The sequence below is a fragment of the Sinohyriopsis cumingii genome, chromosome 9, assembly GCF_028554795.1.
Source record: "Sinohyriopsis cumingii isolate HCF-2022 chromosome 9, ASM2855479v2, whole genome shotgun sequence".
Lineage (NCBI taxonomy): Eukaryota > Metazoa > Mollusca > Bivalvia > Unionida > Unionidae > Sinohyriopsis > Sinohyriopsis cumingii.
Window position 1 is genome coordinate 111127768 of NC_142969.1, and position 19771 is coordinate 111147538.

Here is a 19771-nt window from a genome sequence, read left to right on the forward strand (position 1 = left end):
CAATAATTATATTAACACTAAATTTTTTGCCGCGACGTAGGCGGTGTCATTATTGTTCTGATGGCGTTTTCAAGTACGTTTTTGTCGTGTATAAAAACTCGCACACAATGCTACATTATGTAACACCTCTTGATTAAGTAATTAATTGTAAACACTCTTCATGATCAAAAATCGTTATGATCATACATATAAATTTATACCCAGAGAGTGTCCACGTAAATGTATTGTTCTTTTCTCATCATCTACGGACAATATTTGTATTATAATGATTTTTATTTTTTCTGAAATGTTTTTTATTTCTTCTGAAATTTGTTGAAATGTTTTTTTTTCTCTCACTAATTTGAGTTGAAATTTCTTTTTTTTTAAATACTAATTTTACTCGTTTTTGTCAAGGAAAATCCGTCAAATTTCGTTTCTTCGAGACTGAAAACCCTTGCGATTCTTTAATTGATTTTGACCTTTTTTCGATAAATTCTCATTTTGTACTCGAAAATCAGTCAAAAACCTGACAAACAACACATGAAAAATATCATTTTTAGGTGTATTATACAAGAATTTATCAACAAATAGTCAAAACCAATTAGAGAATCGCTGGGGTTTTCACCCTCAAGCATTACGAAATCTGACAGATTTTCTTTGACAAGTTTATCAAAATAGATACAAAACATAATCTTGTCATCAGAAGAAAATAAATCGTCAAAAGTCTATAGCTATGATTTTACATAGAGACTTATATTCAAATTTGTATTTCTTAAATCAATTAAGTATCCGCTCAGGTCTATCAGTTTGAAATGTATTCTTAACAAGTATGGTTTATAACATCGTAGATAAACCGGATTGATCTGTTATTTACGATTAAATATCCAGGAGGAACTTGAGGAGTAAATGTATAGTTCAAGATGGCCGCTATCACTTAATCGGCTTGAAGCTGCTGTTTCCGTTTTTTTTTTTTTTTGTTTTTTTTTTTTTTGTTTTTTTTTTTTTTGTTTTATTTTGGTGCCGTTTTCATGATATATGTGCTTGTTGCCTGTCTTCATCTACGTTATTGTGTTCATCATGTATTGCCTGTTCAGTTCGTGTGTGTTTCTTCATCTCCTTTTTTTTCGGAAACGAGAACAATTATACTTTATCTCAACTGTCTTGCTCCACTGTTACAATTTCCTTTGTTGTTGAACAAACCGCCATCACGTGATACTCGCCAGTCAACCCGTTTATGATATGATGGACACTCAATTGCTTTAAATGCCCACTTCTTGGCTCTCCACACTACACTGTGCTCTAGACTAAACGAACTGGTCCTATATTCATCATTACTTAAATGTAAACAGAAGCGAAAAAAGAAACATTGTTTCAACGCTGGCCGGCGTAGAACAGAAAGAAGAATTCCAGTATCTCCCTTATGCCATTTGCGGCTCAACAATAACCTAATTCAAATCCCTATTAAATCGTCAACCTTTGTGACAACTATCCAAGAGATACCTCTGCGTATTGCATTATTCAATGCCCAATCAGTAGGACCATCGGAAAAGCGTACAGAAATAGTTAATATTATCAAAGACCAGAATATTGACGTCTTTTTACTGACAGAAACGTTGGCTAAAAACACCAGGCGACGAGCCCAAGTGCGCGGATCTAACACCCACTGGTTACTCCTTCAAGTAGTTCCCCCGCCACTCTCGCGGAGTTGGAATTGCTGTCATCACAAAGACATCCATGATCAAACGTCTTAACCGCACCACAACATTCAATTTCGACCACACATCGTTTGAACTAGTCCAAACCACACTCACACTGGAGCAAAGGTCAGACCAATTTTTCTGTCTATACCGTCCACCTCCTAGTAGAGAAAACCAGCTGACCGAATATCTCTTTTTGGAGCAATTTCCGAATCTCCGGAGTATGGAAATTTGATAGATGGCAACCTGATTATTCTTGGAGATTTCAACTTTCACTTTGACTGTCCCGGAAACCCAAACACATAAAAACTCATAGATTCTATTAATGTTTTCAACCTCAAACAGTTAGTCAACCAACCCACCCATAAACATGGTCACATTTTAGACTGGATTCTTCACAGACCTGATGATAACATTCTACGGTCCTCCCTGGTATCCCATGAACTTGCATAAGATCATCTCTGCATTATATGCCATCTTGACGTATCAGTCCCTAACCCTCCATCTTTATCTGCTACTAAAAGAAACCTCCGTATGATAAATAGAACCAAACTAATGCATGGCATCCAAGAAAACCTAACAACTTGCTTACATCCTACAGCAGAGCAACTCGATAACTGTCTGCGTTCATTGGTCGACATTTTACTGTATAGTGGTCAACGATATTTTTAATTTGTTTGCCATTCACGTGCTTGATTATACCTAAAATTCTGAACGTTGATCGGAAGGCTGATTTATTATCTACTGTATTGTATTTATTGTCTACATAATTTTTTGTTGTGGCATCTTCATCAGATGTTGGATCCCTTAAAACAACTGTTATTTCCGTTCATGCTGAGTTTACCTGTCATTGTATCACCGGTAGATCGCAACTATTAGCAGCACTTCTTGCAATTTCATTTCTAATAGTTGCGATTGATACACTTTTGTCCCTGGTTCTGCTGCCCTCAGTAAATACAGGAATATTATCCGTAGTAGCACCAAGAACTCTACGAACTATGTCATTCCATTTGATAGTACTCATCTTTAAAACACCATATTTATCCCGAAAAATCACAACTTCATCTTGGGCAACTCCAGAGAAGTTCATAACATCGGCAAGTTCATCTTTAGTCGCGTAATTCGACAAATCGATATCATCTTGTATTGCCTCCTGTGATCGTAGACGTTCTTCCGTAATTATAGACCATTATACTTTAAGATCTGTTTAAAACGATTAACGGCTACTTGTATACTCGTACACGACTTTATGAGGTGGTAATGTTGATTTTGATACAGCGTCGAATACAGCAATTTCTTCACGGCCACATATTGGCGGATCGTTTATTGTTTGTGTTGGTAATGTTGAATACCAGACTAGAGTTTGTATTGTGTTTACATAATTTAATTTTTTTCGGTGGAGCCAACCCTTGCGAATGAAAATAAATAATTCCACGTGTATCAACTGCGTATGCCACCCAATGAGTACCAGAACCAGAACTGTTATCACTCAGCAGCATCAAGTAAATCAAAATTAGAAGTTGTAAAGATTAACGAATTGTTCCTGGAAGTCTCAGGCCGGGTCCATATCGATGGGGAGTTAGTGGTAATCCTAGACCGCTCACTCTTTTTTTATTCCTTTTCCTAATACTTGTTCTGCTAACTTATGACTAGCAAATCTAACAGCACCAAGTGCAGCTACTTTTGCTACAGCTGGGGCTGCAGCGGCTGTTATTAGTGGAAATGTACCACCTGTTTTACATGAGTATTTGATCGCACCTGCGAAAAGATTGAGTTTAACGCCTGTTTTTGATTGTTTGGCGCTATTTAAATATTTAATTTTACTTTCAGTTAGAGATAATTTGTTTGACCACCTGTGATATGATCTCGCTTTAGTGATATTTTCATTCCACAGTTCTTTTCTGAGCTTGATTGCAGTTTTTTAATCTGACCAGGAGTGAGACTAACACTAACATGATGATAAGACATTATAAATACCGTGAGTGATTTAATTACATGTTTTCTACGGAGCCATTGCTTTATCGCTTAGTATAACAGCGATTGCTCTGTTAGCACCATGAATAATTGGTGGACCAGCTACAACAACAGGAGGTTGTGTTAGTTGAGCTCGAAAATGAATACCAACGACGGATTGTCTAGATAAATCAAGATGCTCAAGCGAAAAGTAATAGATCGGATACAGGGTTGTAAAATCTAACTGTGATATTTGCAACCCTGTGTCTATGTTTTGACCGCGTCCCTTAAACGTCATTAATCGATGATATGCACGCGCTAAACGATTTTGATCAAAATTCAATAATATATCTTCAACTGGTTCTTGATGTCCGTTTATACGCAAAGAAACTTCACTAACTCCAACTTTGTCAGATATCACATGACTACGTGTTTGTGAATTTTCTCGCGCAAAATCTTGGATAGCAACAAATATACGTCGTGGTGCGGAAACACACTGCTGTGATACTATAAACCATGTAAATAAACCATTAACATTAGTTTGGACACTGTCTGTGGTTACAGTTAACCATGACAACAATGATTTACCAACTGAATCCATAAAAGAAAGTAATTTTTGTTCTTCGGCAATCGTTGGAGTGATTACCGGCATCCACAACGAACGTTTTGTTAGTATTACTTTACCAATTGCATCATCGTCGGTAGCCTTTCTTACAAACGCAACTGTATGTCTATCCCCAAAGATAACTTTTCTAGCATTTCTACAACACCCAAAGAATGGCGCATGAAAATTTTCTTTAATCACCTTTCATCATTGATCGTCGTGATAAAAATCATAAGTTGTAAACTTCAGCGTCGGCGTTGTCGGCAGAGTTTCTTGGTCCTATTATACTATAGGGTCAGCTGTCATGGTGGTCAGTACCGTCTTTTTAGGACATTATTGTCGAGCCGGCTGATATTGTATAATTATCTGAATATCTTGCTAAACCTATAACCGTCGTGTCAATGTCGACGTCCTTCTGAATTGATTCAATATTGCTTCCGTCGATGATATACGTAGCACTGTCAAACAACGCCATGATGCCGTTGTTGACAACACCAATTCAAACATCAGCTACGTATTCAGTATCATCTGTTTTTATTATTTCACCATCTGCTTCAATAAATGCTTTAGCGGGTAAAAAATATCTGCTTTTATCTAGAACTTGTAGTTCAACTTGTTCACGCTGATTTCGTTGTCGTGCGTCGTAAGAGTAATACTAATGATCGCGTATAGATTTATCCTTGCGAACAGGCGCATCAATGTCAAACGCGGGAATGGATATACTCTTGAACATTTTGTTATAATTATCTTCGTCTAACACGAAAACCACTTAATGCTATTAAACTTGAAGCTATATTTTTTCTGCTTCATCAACCAACTCAGATCGTTTTTTATTTGCAGCTTGATTTATTTTGCTGACATTTGCAGGCATAACTACAGTGATGCGTAATTTCACTGGTGGCTGAGGTTTTCGTCGTATTAATCATGCTAGTCCATCCTTGATCGCCGAAAATGCTTTACCGGCAAGATTACCAATCGCGCCAGGAGTTTGTTCACGAACAAGACCAACAGCCTTCCTACCTGGTTTTTTTTCATAAATGGTATTATTTTTGGAGCCATTCTTTTAAATAAACCCTGAACATCATCATCATGTATGATCATCTTATTTGTTATTCATTTATCTAATCACTAATCAATTTCATCGATGAGAGATCGATAAACATTTATGTCCATGATACCGCCTGTAAATATTCGTTGACAAATATCAGAGATTTCATTTATGATTTCTGGAGAATTGTTTCCAGCACGTTTTCCTCCAATCAGAATTCTAATATATCTACTTCGACACGAATATTATTAGGACAACCAATAAAACCACTAACTTGAGTAGTCAGTGAAGGAAAACCACTTTCAGTTGCTCCCTCTTCCTCACCTATTATTTATTCTGCTTTTTCGTCACTTCGTTAAGCTTCGTCTAGCTTCCTTAAATCTCAATTCATCTTCTCTTTGTTTCCTTTTTTCTTTCTTAGCTTCATTTCTTTCTTTTTCTGTTTCCTTTCTTCTCTAGACTTTTCAAGTTCCAACATCATCTCTTGCTGCGGTGAAGAAAATTGGTGTTGTTCTATTTGTTGCTGCGGTGAAGGAAGTTGTTATAAAGGCTTTTTCTGGGGATGTTGTAGTTCTTGTTGAAATTCTAAAGAGAATCGATTTATGTCGTTAATATATTCATCGTATATTCATCATCATTTCTAGCTTGGTTGTTGTTATAATACATACTATACAGCCATTTAAAATAACTATCATTATTTATGTTAACATACTTAGGATTTAAAACTTCAGACTTTCGAAAAAGACTATCAAAAATCTTCCTTTTAGCAATTTTAATTTCTTTGATCAGATCATCTTTAAATTTATTAATCAGTTCAGTGTTTTCTTTTCTTACTTTAGGTTTAGGTGCAAAATCTTGTTTTACATCGGCTATTTCAGTACGAACTTCGCTAATACCTTCAAGTATTATTTCACCTACAGGAGGAGGCTGAGCGGCAGCTCTCTCCGCGGGAAGATCTCGTAAACTCTTCATCGTTTGTTTGGTTCTTCTCGATATTTTTTCAGCTTGCTCGACGGTTTGTCTTACCTGCCCAAGAAGACTTTCAATAGCTGTTGCAGCTCCTTCAGTTACTCTTGTAACGGGCTTAAATAACCGTTCTGTACTTTCTGCGTATTCAACCTGAGCTTCTTGACGTTCTTGTGACTTTTGTTTGACAGAATCACGAACAGGCAGAAATTTCTGTATTGCTTTTAGTTGCTCTCTAGCTAACCTAGCAGTGTAGGATTCTTTAGATGGTGCCTTTATTTTATTAGGGATGATTTAATTACCCGCACGGATTTATAACAATCAATTTACATGACCCCCGATCACGATATCATATAGGTCTTGATAAAAAAATATTTGGATGAAAGACTGATAACTATATAAGCAAAGGAGGTGAATGACGTCAATGAAACGTCCCGCGGTAAACAAAATGCGCATACAAATTTTGAGAAAACGAACGACAGAGATATAGTAACAACAAAAAAACTAACCCAATTAGAGAAACTCTCTGTAAGTTAGAGGCTTTGGTTTTGCGTTATTGACCTTTTATTTTTAATTTTCATGGCATGCCTTATTTTTTCAAAAATGACATTCTAGCAAAAGGTCTATTCAACTCATCTACTGCTGATAGACTTAATCGAGTACCAAAGTAAAGCGACATTACACGAAGGGGAGATAACTGTCAACCTGACCTCAGTGTAGATCAGAACACTAAACAGTGGATTTGTCTTCCCAGATATTATAAGGGTGCAAGGGACAATTTTATGCACACTTTTCATATTGCATACACCTGCCTAATATAAAAATTCTTTAAAAAAATATAATACATGGGTGAGGTCAAAAAGGTCCATATTTTTGGATAGATATAATAAAGCCAAACATAAGAATATTCACTTGACCTGACAAGTTAGTAGAAATTCATAGAATAGACAGTTGATGCACCCCACCCCAAATATATTCATGCATTTGTCATGTCCGAAGGCCAATTTTGAGAACACGTGATGCTCACAGTACACACAAGCCATTTCTCCGGGTGACAATTTTGAAGAATGTTGTGTACTTAATAGATTGATGAAATTCAAAATAGTTGTCATCCAGTCAGTTTTTGAAATATTTTACTTGTACCAATGCGTCTACTGCTATACATGGCTAGCGCTGTTTCCTATCCGACTATTGGTATTTCACTGGCTACGCAGTGGGAAGTGACTACATGAAATGTACATGCCTCACACCAATTTCAAGAAGCACACAAGCCAGAAAGACCCAATTCATAAATATATCCATATATTTAACTATTACACAATAACAGCTCAAAAAGTCACACCATAACCATAAGTTCAGAAATTTGCCAGAAGCCAATTGACGAAACTGTTCCCTGACACATAATGCTGTTGCAAAGAAAAATTCTAACTTCATCGACATCGTTAGATAAAGAAAAATATCATGTGATAATCGACGGTTTCACATTGGGACGAGGTTGCAAAGCAGAAGTTACAAGCGAGCGAATGTGAAAATTTAAATTTCCATTTAATTTTACTCGAAATAGACCAATACGGGATGAAAAAATTAAACTGTTTCCTTTTCCATAGGACCAGTCTCGATACAGTCTACTCAAATTGGTTGTGGCACCATAAAACGCAGCCCAACTCTGATGGAAACAGGTTATTTTCCTGGAGTATGAAACGGTCTGGATAACAACCGGGTGCCTTCTTACAGGTTCCCGTCACTGAATCAAACGTAAACGCGACAACTTGGGGAGCGTCAGATTGGCAGTTAAATACTTGTGCTGGCTTTAAACAAACATGGTTTACTGAAAAGAGAAGCAGAGATGTATAATTCAATACAATATGTTGCTGTGTGTCGTCTAGTCCTGTATCGATGTCACTACAGATCGAACAAAATACGAAAGGAAACAATTGCAGTATTCATCTTTTATCCATTCAAATGAAGTCATATCAATTTAAAGTTATTTTTGCAATTTTGTATCGTTAAATATTTAGAACAACTTTTATTCGGCACCAAATAGCCGGTATTTTGCTGTTGCACCGTTAAATGCTTTTCATACATACGTAAGTGTCGTATCCATAACGTTTGAGTACGAGTCAAATTTATGTTTCCGGTAGGTGAAAATATTCGATTACTCAGACTTTATCCTTAGTCCGTTTTCACAACTCTTGGTTACAGTAATGTAATTAGGATGAGAAATAAAGCATAAAAGGTTTTGGTTAGTTATAAGCAAATTATGTTTTAAAAATTATGCTATAATGCTATAATAATAAACAGCACAGTTTCACGACTGCATATACTGTTAAAGATAAAGGAGCTGTACAGACAAATTCCGAGTAAATATACTCGCTCATAAGACGAGTCAAAGAGCAAATTGCGCCGGCACATCTGGGTATGTGCAGTTTGTTAGGAGTAATCAGTACAACAACGTAGATCCTGATAGGGAGACGCATTATGCTACAGCAGATGAGGGTCTTAGTTGTTTGCATTTGGACTACACTTATAAGCGAATATATTCGGTACCTTGACGAATGAATGTTGATTCTTACTGATTAATACCAGCGATAATATGTCATTGTTACACGGATGAAGATACGAAATTATGTCATTGTTACACGGATGAAGATACGAAATTATGTCATTGTTACATGGATACGCTAAAACCATGGATTAAACTAAACACACACAAACTCCAACTGCATTTTAAAAAAATAACAATCATATTTGTTTTTTTAAATTATGCTATGTAAAATAAATCGTGATAAAAGGGACAATAATTTCACTCTAGAACTAAAGTCTGTTAGATGTTATCTGTTTGTTAGCACGTTTGTTTGTTTGTTTGTTTGTTTGTTGCTTTTTTCCCTTTAGACATCTAATCGTCTTACTTCCCAAATCAACTAGGGGTGCGGAGTTTGACTCGTGGTAGAGGACAACTGACAGTAGAACTAGAATGGCTTTCGTCTGCATCTTCAAACTGGAAATGAGAAAATCAATAAGTAGTATACAGGGCATATATGGACCGCCAATCATCATCGTTAGGACAACTTCAAACACCATATTAACAATATCGTGTCATCGACATTAAATGATACATGACTAGTGTGCTTCGAAGCACTTTAACTTTATATTGTATTTTATCAGTTCTAAAAACAAAATTTTAGTTTTCTTGGATCATCTAGCAAATGTATAAAATCACCAATTATTATATATATATATTACTTCAAGCAAATATAAAACCAAGTATAATCTTTTTTTAATAACAATCCCAAAAACTTTTACCACCAAATATAATTTAAAAACACATTAAAGAGTTGACGAATTTCTAAGCCTTACAACCGACCTATACTTGTTAGACTTGACTTATCTGCGGTATTCATCAGAAAGTCAAACATTTATAACACGATCTAGCACATTTACCAAACCTCTATTTTAGGGTCAATTTAAAGTTTCCATTCTTTAATGCTCAGTCTTAGAGATGATGCAAATAGGTTCTCAAATATTTCCAAATCTCAACAACACCAACAATACAAATAAAACTTCATCTCTTAGAAAAGAGAACTGAAACTTTCGATCTGCATCCAACTTGTCGCGGACTTAATTTTGTCTCATCCACAAATACAACATTTCAAGAATTGTATGCATTTTGACAATTACTCGCTTGAAAATACCACTTAGGAAACGTATTTTGGGGTTCGAGTATATGCACTTGACTATATTCAAATGCATATATAACAAATATATTAACAAATATAAATAGACCCAGTCTATGCACTTGACTGTGTATGCAATGCATATATAACAAATATATTAACGAATATAAATAGACCCAGTCTATGCACTTGACTGTGTATGCAAATGCATATATAACAAATATATTAACGGATATAAACAGACCCAGTCTATGCACTTGACTGTGTATGCAATGCATATATAACAAATATATTAACTAATATAAACAGACCCAGTTTATGCACTTGACTGTGTATGCAAAAATGCACATATAAGAAAATATTAATGAATATAATAAGACCGAGACTATGCACTTTCCGTGTATGCAATGCATATACAACAAATATATTAACAAATATAAACAGACCCAGTCTATGCACTTGACTGTGTATGCAATGCATATACAACAAATATATTAACGAATATAAACAGACTCAGTCTATGCACTTTCTGTGCATGCAATTATGCATATCAAACTAGATCTATAGTAATGCTTTATGAAAAATAATTGATATAATTGAGTAACATTTTAAATATCTAAATAAAAACTAGTTGTCCTAATTGGAGGTAATATACTCATAATTCGTTTATTTACGCAAATTAAGTTTCATGCTAAAATAAGTAAATCTAGCATGTTGAGAACTTTCGACTTTTTATGGGATTTATCAAATTATTATATGAATAATAGGTCACAACGATAACAAGAGGGAAAATCTGTGACTGTTGTATGATGGAAATACCATCTCTTTGCAAATCTGTGACTTGTATGATGGAAATAGCATCCTTTGCAAATATGTGACTGTTGTATGATGGAAATATGTCTTTGCAAATCTGTAACTGTTGTATGATGGAAATAGCATCTCTTTGCAAATCTGTGACTGTTTTATGATGGAAATAGCATCTCTTTGCAAATCTGTGACTGTTGTATGATGGAAATAGCATCTCTTTGCAAATCTGTGACTGTTGTATGATGGAAATAGCATCTCTTTGCAAATCTAAACTGTTTTATGATGGAAATAGCATCTCTTTGCAAATCTGTGACTGTTGTATGATGGAAATAGCATCTCTTTGCAAATCTGTGACTGTTTTATGATGGAAATACCATCTCTTTGCAAATCTGTGACTGTTGTATGATGGAAATACCATCTCTTTGCAAATCTGTGACTGTTGTATGATGGAAATAGCATCTCTTTGCAAATCTGTGACTGTTGTATGATGGAAATACCATCTTTTTGCAAATCTGTGACTGTTGTATGATGGAAATAGCAGCCTTTTCATTTTTGTTTGAATTACCTTTTAGAATAACGCTATGTCGACATGCTTTGACAGATAAACATGTACAAGGGTGAATTAGTGCAATCAATATAAATGAGTTATGCATACCGCAATAATGTGATTCATAACTGCTGATTTCGTAGTTTCTTGGGGCATAAGATAGCATTGTATAAACACTCTGCTTTTATGTATTGTCATTGTAACAAAATTTTAGAAACAAACTGATTTTTTTTAAATGTATGAATGTATGCTTTGTAGAATTAAAAACATTGAGATATACGTACTGAGAAATACAAGAGAATATATATAATTTATATGTGTTTAACTGCAGAGCAGCAAACCGACGACTATCTCGTGCCAACGCCTATCTCGTGGAGTGGCGATGGAGTAACGTTCCTTATAAAGGAAACACCGCAACAGCAGACCCTGTTTGGTCTGGTAAGGATAAAAACCAATGACCTTTGGGTCTTTCTCGAATAGATAGATCGACATACATACATACATGCATGAGTGCGTGCGTGCTTGCGTACATACATCCTTAGACACACACACACACACACACACACACACACACACACACACACATACATACATTCTGGTGGTTTAGTGGTTAGAGCGTCCGCCTCGGATGCGGGAGGTCGTGGGTTCGATCCCCGGCCAAGTCATACCAAAGACTTACAAAAATGGTACTAACAGCTGCCTCGCTTGGCGCTCAGCATTAAGAGGTTAGTGTTAGGACTGGTCGGCCTGGTGTCAGGATAATGTGACTGGGTGGGACATCATGCTACATGTCTGGGGCATCATGCCCCAGTGCTAGACTTCACTATAAACTCTCACACTGCAGACATCGTAGCGATATGACTGAACATTTTTTAAAGCTACGTTAAAAAAAGTCCAAACCAAACCACATAGATACATACATACATACGCACGAACGCTCGCACGCGCGCGCACACACAGATACATACATACATACATACATACATACATACATACATGATTATCAGAATATTATTATTCGACGGCTAAACAAGTGAATTTAAATGTATTTTTCTTTAATTGGCATCTCCAATCCAATTAGTCCTTCTAGTATAATAAGGCAGGTTATATTGCAGTTTAAAAATGCATTCCTTTGAACCGATTACGTTGATCTTTTGAGTGGAATATGTACAGATTAGCGAAGTGGTCTTTTCTGCCTTTTTATGACTGCGTCGTTTAATTTGACGAATTAGACGTTTGTTTGTAATCTTTTAAAAATACGAGAAAGTGAGACATACAGTCTGCTACTAATCAAATGATTGACCTTCGATTAACATTTTCTTGCAGTTCCAAAAACTCCTTCAATTTCCATTCTTTCCTCCGTGACAGGATTGAGACACAAAGTCTGCTGCGAATCAAGATGTTACATCTATTGCAAAACTCGGTTTTGCAGCTCCATAAATCTCAAAAGTGCAAAACAATGGATTTAAGGACAACTTTCGTTCGGGCTTTGGCAGGACCAAGTTGACTAATGTCCTGTCTGGGACCCAGATTGGTGATAATAGTAACAACACGCGGCCATTGACAGACGACAAATGGTTCTTAGTGGTCATGTGACAGGTGGGCTAATGTCGCATGAAGGGGAATAGATCACACCGAACATTACCATCAAACGACGCTACATTATTTAGATCTTGTTTATGTTATCCACTGCAATTTTTGAAACTTGTGTCTTCTTTATGCTAAATAGTCCCCCAAAACAAATGAAGGCAAAATATTTTCTCTATATAGATATATGTAGCTATCATTCAATCACTTTGTCGTGGCCTATTCACTTCACCATTTGTAACTTCGAAAGTAATTTCGGGTCCATTCATCTTTGAAGAAATATATTTTTAGTGAGTATACTGACAGTTTCATTTCGTTGAAAATATAATTTATGACATTAAAATCTTGAGCAATGTTGTTTTTTAAAGTCTAATATGGGGTTTAATGGGGGGGGGGGGTCCGATGCCTTTATATTTATAATATTAATTTAAACCAAGAAGAAAAAAACAGGCGATTAAAACGTTTGAAAACACGTGCCTGAAATGACTCGGGCGTAGACTGATATCATTTCACGTATGTTACTTCTGTGTACTGCTGACTTGAAATAGCATTCTGACCCATTTTTACCAAAAGGGATATTTTGTGTACGGCTGACTTGAAATAGCTTTCTGATCCATTGCTATCAAATGGGTATTGTGTGTACGTCTGACTTTGGACAAGATTTCCGAATAATTGTTAAGACAGGAATACCTAGGGTACGGCTTACTTGGAATAGTTATGTGACCAGTCGTAAGGACAAGGATGCACAGTGTACGGATGACACGGAAAACATTTCCGATTCATAGCTATGACAGGGATACCCAAGGTACGGATTACTTGGAATAGTTATGTGACCAGTCGTAAGTACAGGGATGCACAGTGTACGGATGACACGGAAAACATTTCCAAATCATAGCTATGACAGGGATACCTTACGTATAGCTGCCTTGCTTTCCGACCCATGGTGTTTACAGACATTCATTGATAAGTCTTACAAAATATTGTTTCTAATGTACAGTGCCTTTCTGAGCAGCCATTTTATGCCATGAAATTTTAGATGGAACGAATTTCCTACAAAATAACAACAAATAAGCAACGGAGAGAGACAGAGACAGAGAGAGAGATTTAAAACAGACATACAGACAGACGTGCAGACAGATAGAGAGAGCCTCTGATTTTCTTAAAGCATCCCTGGCATGCATAGTAAAATGAATACTTACGAAGAACCGTAAAAATGAATACTTACGAAGAAACGTAAAAGGAACCAATAGCATGTACAAACTACGAATGTTTACTTGTAAACCTGGCTGGTGTTTATCACAGTAACCTGCTCTTATCAGGCGTAGGCTAGGTGAAGTTCAACCTTTACTAGATAAGTCTTGAATTCAGGTCAATAACGTTTCATCATCGCCAACTAGCCCTGTTGGTGACTCCGAAATGTCCAAATTGACCATGGAACCATTACTTGATCTCCACACTGGATTCAGTAAAGAATAATACAAGACACTTACTTTAGCATATATTATTTTATTTTACCTTACCTCATTGATTGTCAAGGTCAGATAATGAGTGTAACGCTGATCTAAAATGAAAGCATTCCATCTTCAAGCAATTATCTCTCTACAAATGTTAAAAATATCTTCCATCGGGAAGTATACTTGAAGTAAATTTTAAACATTGTGTCAAATATAGCTTCCTGGGAGCTGTACACAGATTTGTTATATAACCCTTACTATATTTTTCACGAATCTTGGATGCTTTACACGTAATGATTCCTTTCATATGTAGTATAATAGGAATAAAAAAGAAGATGTCCAAAATTACGGAAAATAATGACGCGTTTTCTTATGAAGACAATATTTTTCAAAACTTAACTCTCAATTTCGTTTTTAAAATAATGCAAAAATGTCGATCGTTATTTTGATTTTAATCATAGGAGAGTCATTTTGTTCAATTTAATTGGAGGTTTTCTAGACTTTAAAGCACGATTTACCGATTTACGCTATAGTATCAGGTACTCTTAGAACAATCTTTAAATTTTAGAGATAATTTCCGAAGCACTCAGCTGTGATTCACGTTTTACCGGAATTAAAAACGCGCATTCAAATGTATAATGTTGATATTTGGCATTTGCTACACAAACCACATCGGTGTTTTTGCATTTGTTCTCCTGTTTTGGTTAGCGCGTTGGTAAGCGTGACTGAGTAGTGTAACAAAGGTCTTATAATTTACTCTTGTGCAATACCTTTTTATTTTGTCCCCTAAAACTTTCTCAAACACAAACATATGCGCGCGCACGATCGTAATATAGTAAAATGGGTGGGTATGTCTGGTAAGGCAATACGTGTGACCTTGTTATGAACTGTAGACGATCCTCAACTTGTTTGGAGAAGCCGAAGGTAAATTAGATTTGTTTCGGACATTACAAAATATTAAAGCGAAGCCTGACTCACGTTTCTGTCACTGGGAAATAAATAGATGTACAGATCAAGCAGCACGTGGTCAATTATGTGTCAGATGATTGGCACGTGAAATGTACATCCTTGACACATGATATTCAATAACTAACTGACCATAAATCTGTTGCGGTGAATGGAAAACGTGCGTTTAACATAATTTGGGGACAACGTTATCAATTATAGTGCATACCTAATAACATTACAAAAGCGGACGTGACAGCAAATTTGAGGAATACCCCGTGCCTATGGGAAACAAACCCAAACCTGCTTATTGTAGTCCCGTGTCTTCGGATCGTAATGTAAACGTGTGTTGAGGACACGATGGCATTAATAGATATGCTCTGTGGAGGTTACTTTATCATGACGGTCATCGTTACAGTACTCCTCGAAATAATTTCCACTGACTTTGTCGTTTGTTTGGGTTTTTTAGTTTTTATTTTGTTGTTTTCCTTTGTCTTGTACAACTTTTTGTCGTACTGTCACAGATTGTTTATAACTTGTTTCAATGTTGTTCTTCACTACATTTGTTTTGTTGGTAGGGATTAATTTAAGTTTAAAAGAGCCTTTAGATTTCTTTGAATTGTTCTTGCATCCAACGTACTGTCCATTATCACGGCCACGTCTTTCGTTAGAAAAAAAAAGACCATCACCAACAGCGTAGTTCATTTTCACTTTTAAAACTTCTACATATTTCTCAAACTTTGCCATGCTGCTTTCGTCTGAGTTAGTAGCTCCATTACCTTTTTAACAGTGTATGATTATGTCGAAACAGTCTTGTATTGCTTATTCCGTTTCCAACGTATGCACCTATGAGGCAAATTGTATTAGACCTCATAGTCTGATTTAACATTGCAATAATTTTTGATTTTGTATCATCACTATCTGGTAAAAAGAGCGTCTAGCGTATTGCCTTGCATTCCTCAGAACACTGGAACCTTACCCTGTACCAAAACCACTCACAGCCAGGCTAAGGCTGTTCTGCAACCTCGCCCTTTTCCAAGACTACCCACAGCCAGCCTGTTCTGCAACCTCTCCCTGTACCAAGATCACCCATAAACAGGCTATTCTGCAACCTTTCGCTGTACCAAGATTACCCATAGACAGGCTGTTCTGTTACCTTACCCTGTACCAAGATCACCCACAACAGGCTGTTCTGCAACCTTTTCTGTACCAAGATTACCCATAGACAGGCTGTTCTGCAACCTTTCCCTGTACCAAGATTACCCATAGACAGGCTGTTCTGTTACCTTACCCTGTACCAAGATTACCCACAGACAGGCTGTTCTGCAATCTTTCCCTGTACCAAGATCACCCATAGACAGGCTTTTCTGTTACCTTTCCTGTACCAAGATGACCCACAGACAGGCTGTTCTGTTTCCTTACCCTGTACCAAGATCACCCACAGACAGACTCTTATGCAACCTTTCCCTGTACCAAGATTACCCATAGACAGGCTGTTCTGTTACCTTACCCTGTACCAAGATCACTCACAGACAGGCTGTTCTGCAACCTTACCCTGTACCAAGATCTCCCATAGACAGGCTGTTCTGCAAATTTATTCCCTTCCAAGACTACACACAGCATGACTGTTCAGCAGCTCTACACTGTACCAAAACCAAACACAGACAGACTGTTCAGCAACTCTGTCCCAAGACCAAACACAGACAGACCTTTTCAGCAACCTTACCCTGTACTAGGACCACCCACAGACAGGTTTCTCTGCAACCATACCACGTACCAAGACCACCCACAATCTGCCTGTTCTTATTTTCCTTTATAATGATTTCTATCGTAATTATTCATGTCCATTTATTTTCTTACAGTGATAAAAACCATTGTCCCAAATTCTGAATCTTTCTCGTGAAATAACTTTGATATCGTCCGTGTTATTTGTTGTTTTTATATCGTTTGTTTCTTCGTTTTCTTTTGCCTTTGATTTAACTCCAGGAATGATTTGGTGGAACAAGAAAAGTGTTGGAAATATTAAATATTTTCAGATTTATGCATTTCTTTACTGGACTAAATTTATCTTCAGCAGGTAGAAGTATTGCACATTTAGGGAGCAGTTTTCGTAGTTTAAAGTAACTGTGAAATGTATAAACTGATTCCACTCGCTTTGGTACACTTTGTTGATAGCTTGTACTTTCAACATTGCCTGATTTTCGGTTGGGATTCAGCTTTATACTTTTATATATGAAACATTATAGCGACACAATAATTTTTATTATATTTTTCTGCCATTATATATAAACTATTTATGAGACAAGACAAATGCATTTGTATCAACCAGAAAATGAGATATTGTAACTCTGTGTGTGTGTGTGTGTGTGTGTGTGTGTGTGTGTGTGTGTGTGTAAGATAAATAAAAGCAGAAAAATCAAGCAAAAATAATAAATATTGATTTAATGGGTCCACAAATGGACAAATGCATGATATTCCTCGTTTCCATTAGAGTGATTTTGTATCATCGGCTGGGCGGGTAGAATTTGAACAGCTATGGTGTTCAATTGGATTGTTCTTGAGATTATGAGAAAATAGTAGAATTTCTTTTGATCCTTGTGTTTAGTGAACATTACTGAGCTGAACACAACCCGCCTTTTTGACATAGCATGATATTGTAGTATATATTTTACGGTTTTATATAACCAGTGTACAGTTACGTATATACTTAATCTGGCTTGTGTAGAATTAGGTGTTTTTTATTATAAGACCATTTGTACAATTAGATATAGATTTTATAAGACCAGTACACAATTATATATAAGACCAGTGTATAATTATCTATATAGGCTTTACAGGAACAGTGTATAATTAGGTATAGACTTTATAAGACCAGTGTACAGTTAGGTTCAGATTTATATGACAATATACTTTATATAACCTGTATACAATTAGGTATGGACTTTATGCAAGGTATAAACTTTCTATGACCTGTATACAATTAGGTATGGACTTTATGCAAGGTATAGACTTCATATGACCTGTATACAATTAGTTATGGACTTTATGCAAGGTATAAACTTTATATGACCTGTATACAGTTAGGTTCAGATTTATATGACAATATACTTTATATAACCTGTATACAATTAGGTATGGACTTTATGCAAGGTATAGACTTTATATGACCTGTATACAATTATGTATGGACTTTATGCAAGGTATAGACTTTATATGACCAGTATACAATTAGGTATGGACTTTATGCAAGGTATAGAATGTATATGACCAGTATACAATTAGTTATGGACTTTATGCAAGGTATAGACTTTTTATGACCTGTATACAATTAGTTATGGACTTTATGCAAGGTATAAACTTTATATGACCTGTATACAATTAGTTATGGACTTTATGCAAAGTATAGACTTTATATGACCAGTATACAAGTAGGTATGGACTTTATGCAAGGTATAGAATTTATATGACCAGTATACAATTAGGTATGGACTTTATGCAAGGTATAGAATTTATATGACCAGTATACAATTAGGTTCAGATTAATATGACAATATACTTTAGATGACCTGTATACAGTTAGGTATGGACTTTATGCAAGGTATAGACTTCATATGACCTGTATACAATTAGGTATGGACTTTATGCAAGATATAAACTTTATATGACCAGTATACAATTAGGTATGGACTTTATGCAATGTATAGACTTTATATGATTTGTACACAATTAAGTAAGACTTTTTATGTTCATTTTACAATTAGGTATAGAATTTATCTGACCAGAATACAATTAGGCATATAATTTATCTGACCAGAATACAATTAGGTATAGACTTTATCTGACCAGAATACAATTAGGTATAGAATTTATCTGACCAGAATACAATTAGGTATAGAATTTATCTGACCAGAATACAATTAGGTATATAATTTATCTGACCAGAATACAATTAGGTATAGAATTTATCTGACCAGAATACAATTAGGTATAGAATTTATCTGACCAGAATACAATTAGGTATATAATTTATCTGACCAGAATACAATTAGGTATAGAATTTATCTGACCAGAATACAATTAGGTATAGACTTAAACTAAAGTAACATTAACTTCAGGTTTAATCCAATATTCACATTGGACCTCATAAATATAATGGTCGATCTTTGACCTGTATAACTACTGGTTAAGCCTTTCTATGAATCTGATCTGATCTATTTTCAATTATATGTGTCTTTTATTGTGGATCTTTGGGACCGGCCAAGTAAAATTACAGTTTAGTTCTGTACGTTATAAGTAATAGCATGGAGATATACGATGTACCTTTTGAACACGGGCTGGTGTATTTACAAATGCAACGATTTTTTTCCTTCAAAGCGTTATCTTTCTTGTAAGGCACTGAATATATATTTTGTGAAGAGAATTCAAGGGGAAGAAAATTAGGCAGGCGGAGCCAAAGATAGAGACAGATGGACAGGCAGGTACACGTCGACAAAGAATAGAACGTTTTGAC

At 35.8% G+C, this 19771-nt stretch overlaps 1 long non-coding RNA gene across 1 annotated transcript; it reads right to left on the minus strand.

The window, feature by feature from the left end:
• Positions 1-7775: 7775 nt before the first annotated feature.
• LOC149792472 (uncharacterized) lies at positions 7776-14216 on the minus strand. The gene is made up of 3 exons (XR_016423296.1): positions 14088-14216; positions 9157-9245; positions 7776-8075 (listed from the first exon to the last, which is right to left on the minus strand). It is a non-coding gene; the product is annotated as an uncharacterized LOC149792472 (long non-coding RNA).
• Positions 14217-19771: the final 5555 nt, after the last annotated feature.